This window comes from Amphibalanus amphitrite, unplaced genomic scaffold, assembly GCF_019059575.1.
Source record: "Amphibalanus amphitrite isolate SeventyFive unplaced genomic scaffold, NRLGWU_Aamphi_draft 001364F_arrow, whole genome shotgun sequence".
Classification (NCBI taxonomy): Eukaryota; Metazoa; Arthropoda; class Thecostraca; order Balanomorpha; family Balanidae; genus Amphibalanus; species Amphibalanus amphitrite.
In genome coordinates, this window is record NW_024882857.1 from 505 (window position 1) to 5,303 (window position 4,799).

The following is a 4,799-nucleotide window of genomic DNA, read 5'->3' on the forward strand; positions in this document are numbered from 1 at the left end:
TGATAGGAATTAGGGGGAGACATTGGTCTGGGCAGGCACCCTAGTGAGTCGCCGGGGCTGAGCCCGTCCAGAGGACAGGCCACCCAGCCCCAAGGCACTCACTGCACCCGGCTACGGGGTGCGCTCCCTCAGGAACAGCGGTGCCGCTCCAAGGGAGCAGCCCGCATGAGATAAAGTTGCCTGTCCAGCCCGGAGGGGGGTTGCGGAGTGGAGGAGAAGGATTTCTGTATCCTGAGGATATTCTTAAGCTTAGAGAGCAAGGAAGGGTACCAACACAATATACGTTCATATATTTAGTATACTATTTTTGAACCTTTTTCTCTTTTATTTTCAGAATCTTCAAGAGGTGATTCCGTCGGTGAGGATGGAGCGGAAAATGTCGAAAATCGAGACTCTGACGCTGGCCAGAAATTACATCATGGCACTCACAAACGTCATATGCGAGATCAAAGGCGGCGACAAACCATTCTCGTGAGTATAAGAATGAAATATGTTTCTAAAAAGAGGGAGAAAGAAAAAGAGGTAGGGAAAGGGAAAGATGAAAAGGGGAGAGGAGAGAGGGGGCTGAGGATGAAAAGGGATAATAAGGGTGTGAAAAAAACGAAATAGAAGGACGGGACTCCCGTCCTTCTATTTCGTTTTTTTCGCTATGGTTTTTTTCGTTTTATTTCGCTAAGAAGACGAATGGAGATATGTTGACGTGAAAAGATATCCGCTCTCAAAATCGAAACAGGTGTTCATGAAGCTCACGCCCATTGGAAGCTTATAAAGCGTGTTTGTGTCATCACCACCAATAGATATGGCATGACAATCCAAAAGCTATTTCAGAGCCTAGACGAAAGTTCCGAGATAGCTACAGTTCACAAATAAGATTGTCCAGTAATGGCATGCCATTCATACACGTATCTATTTACAACCATTCTACTCGTAACCTAAAAACGCAGACGGTCAATAGTTATCTCTGAACTCAAGTTATGTCTTTCATCCGTAGTAGCATCTCAACATTAAACATAATCTCCGACCTCGACGGGCTAAACATTGCTATATCTCTCTGCGCATGCTGGGACTTTCAGAGATTTGAGAGTCAGTCATTAAAAACACCGCCTGCTGTCTGCCTGTCTGCTGTTCCAAGTCGTCGGAATGTATTGTGAATATCAATTGCGGACGTGAAAATATTCACGCGAGCCTCGGAAGTTTATTGTGAAGGTAAAAAGCCTTGCGGTTGGTATTCCGGATGCTAACGGACAACGGCTATCGAATCCGTCATTGCTAAAGATTTAGCAATTGGATACTCTTGGAGAAGCTTTAGCCTCTAACGCTTTAGAGTGAATGTCCATTTACCTGAGTAGTTATACGTTCCATTATTGGCTCGGTTGAGTGTTGTGGCCCGATGTCTGAAGTTGCGTGCGCAGTTTCTTCACTACATGCATGGTACACACCCGGTCTTTTCCTAATCATGTCCAACATTCTACCACTTCTGGTAGACCCTAGTTAGTGTCCTCCACTGTTCGGAAAATCCACCTCTGCGGGTGTTGTCACGTGAGTGACCTCCAGAGTTTCTGAGAACTCTCGGCTGCCCAGACTGATCGTCATACGCTGAGATCATCTCTGGAACTCCGCGGTGACTCATCACTCTGCAAGATCGACCTGCGGGCACTCAGCATTCCCGTTCATCTAGCAAACTGACAGCTATGGCTTATCTGTTGTGGTTATGTCATTGATGAGGGCATACGTATGCATACGGGTACCTATTCATATGAAGGTGATGTCTTATTCCGCTATGAGTCAAAGTGAATGAGCTAAACTAGTCCGTCCTCACCGCTAACATTGTTGTTTCTGTTCTTCCTCAGATTCTTGGACCAGTTTGCGCCCACTTCAGAGCAGCAAGTGGAGGAGGTGATGCGCAACTTCCGTCTTGGAGGAGCCTCCTCTTCTCAGACGGGCCGCCGGCGAGACCAGCAGTTATAGAAACTGTCCTGGCCTCGGGCCTCGGCCCGCCTCTGGCCCCGGTCCCGGCTTTGTCCCCGGACGGAGCGGAGAAGACGGTCAATAGGAGAAATTGTCACCACCGGTGACCACAGTCCTTCGAAGGTGCGCCTTACGTTGAAGCCAAGTCTCTTCGTCCCAGAAAGCTGTGGAGTAGATATAATTATATGAGATGTCAGCTACGTGGGGGACGTCTGTTGGAAAGCATCGACAGGCAAGCGTGCCCCTCGCGGTTAGCAGCTGATGAGGGTGACACGTGTCACCTAAGAACTACATGTGACATTCGAGATGAAGGAATAATGCGAAGTACAGTGGATAATGATGCTTCGAGAGAAACTCAAAGGGAGGGTTGTGGATGTAAATAGTTTTAAATATGTGCGTTTTCACTTGTCAACAACATGAATGCCTTGATATGTGCCGATGAACTAGAGCTGACGAGCTCTGCAGTCTTGAAGAACTGCTGACTTTAGATCTTCAAGGGCTTCAAGACATGGACAGAAATTCGGCTCAAGGGCAATGCGTTCGATGAAAGTGTTCGGGGGTTGTTGGGGTACTGTGTTTTGTCCATCCCCCGTGTGTCAGATACTAGGCCCGGGTGACCTCATAAGGGTGACCGAGTGACCTCCTAGGGGTGACCGGGTGACCTAGGGGTGAGGGGTGACCGCTGTGTGGTGAAGGTGACCATATGTGACCGAGTGAAATGTGAAAGAATATGTGGGGTTTCAGTTTGACTGAATGCTTCAATATGGAGGAAATAGTGCAATTTGGTATTTGTCGGTGATGTATAGGAGGAATTTTCGTACTGCTGGCTTTCTATGCGCAATATTTTGTTAACTTCCTTCCATTTTAAATGTATTCATCTCTGCAAATTTGCTGCTTTTACCGGTTACGTCTCCATCATGATGCATCACTATAAATCAAACTTCAGCATTTGTCTGACCACGGTCAACTAAGATTTCACCTTTCGCCTATCCCATCATACGCTCACCTATGACCTATGTATGCGCTCGAAACCAATTGCTGATGACTGAAATGCGTTTGTAGAAGCTGAGAGATTGTGTGCAGTGCCGCGAGTTGTCCTTATGTGCAATGGTAAAGTGGCTTTAAGCCGATCAATGGCGGTAACTGTCCCACGGTGAAGTCACAGAAACAACGTGATCGCTGAGAAATTATATAAGGGTAGGCTTAGATACCTCCTTCATATTTCGCCTCACTTTTGCATCGTAGCTGACAAAAAGAAAATAATTTTTAAGGGGACGGGTTATTCATATCAGTTCATCAGACAATTTTACCATTGTCAATCATTTTGATGCGCCTATAACCTTCGATGGCTCTTTTTTTTATAAATGTCTCTATCCGAACACCTGCGCTGATTGGACCATGCCATGTTCCAGTCTAATTGGAATTTCAAATACGATAAAACTGAAATTTGAAAATACATACGACGTGGCTCCACACCGATTTCCTACGACGTCTTCCATGATGTTCGCCATTGCTGTCCGTCTCGCTGAACCGACTTAGTTTGACTGAATTGAATTGCAAGGCTTGCCGAATTACCAATTCGATTGTATGAAAACTTGTTATGTTTTGTCTGAGTAGCAGAAAACTCCCTGTAGATGATACCAGTGCAAAGTCTATGGTTCAAATGTCTGTCTTCCACAACGTTCTTTGTGCGTGGTTTCGGGTTGTACTGTGAATGGTAAATTATTTTGTCAATGAAAAGTGAACGCGAGGAATAACAGAACGTCTTGTATTACTGTGAAAGTGGCTACCTTTTTGTGTAAGTCTGCATACATTTTGTTTCGAATGACTTTCTTTGTACGAAATTCATAATAATGGAAATATTTTGATCTATCACAGCACTACGTACAGCATAATTTGCTCGTTTTCTCGCCGTAGGCATTTAAATGAGTGTGTGTGCCCGTTTAAATGAGTGTTTCCCCGGAGACTTGATGCCTTATGTGGTCGTTTTACCGCTTTTTTAGACACCTGCTGCCTTATAGAAATCTGCGTTTGTGATTTGAATAATCGAGTCTTTCACGATTGTTCATCTACTAGCACCCAGAGCTCCAACTGATATTCCACAGAGAATAGAGATAGCGATTTATGCAGAAATATCCCAAGCATGAGATAAATTTTCTCTCTGCGATGGCTCAGCGTTTCAAATGCAGTGAATAAGCGGAGTATGTCATTTGGAGCTTGTCATGTATGAATATGTTGAGCTAATGTGGATATACACAACTGACGTGAAAATCCACACCGAATTCGAACTGGCCAATGAATCGAGAAGACCATGTTTGCTTACTGAATGCTGATCTTTTTGGTGAAAGTGTGTGCGAGTTTAAAGTTTGTGTCACAGAGTATATAGCTTTTGATTATTTATTCCTTTATGACCTATTGTCGAATGTGGGCTTGGGGAAGGGGTGCCCCGGATTTGGCCATTTTATGACTGTATTTTTGTAGATAAGTGCTAAATATATGGGAAACAAACATGTCGTTTGAAATGTCTGTATACGTGTAACCATCGACACAAAACGTCCTAAAAAAATTATATGTAAACATAAATCAATAGGTGAAATTGAAGACAAAAATACACACACACAGGCGGGGGCAAACACTTGATTTGTTTTTATAGCTTCTATCACTCATAAGTTATTGGAAAACACCAGGTCTGAAGTAATCTCGATAAGTTACTACGCAACAAATGACGGTGAAAGTCTCGGGGATTTAACCGTATAATGCCTATACAGCACGAGGCCCAGCTAGATCGTTTTAGAAGCCCAGTGAGGCCAGAGGACCTGTGTTACCCTCTG

General features: G+C 44.5%; 1 long non-coding RNA gene across 1 annotated transcript; it reads left to right on the plus strand.

The window, feature by feature from the left end:
- The first annotated feature begins 327 nt into the window (after nt 1-327).
- On the plus strand, nt 328-4,476 carry LOC122372483. The gene is made up of 2 exons (XR_006254881.1): nt 328-471; nt 1,851-4,476. It is a non-coding gene; the product is annotated as an uncharacterized LOC122372483 (long non-coding RNA).
- Nucleotides 4,477-4,799: the final 323 nt, after the last annotated feature.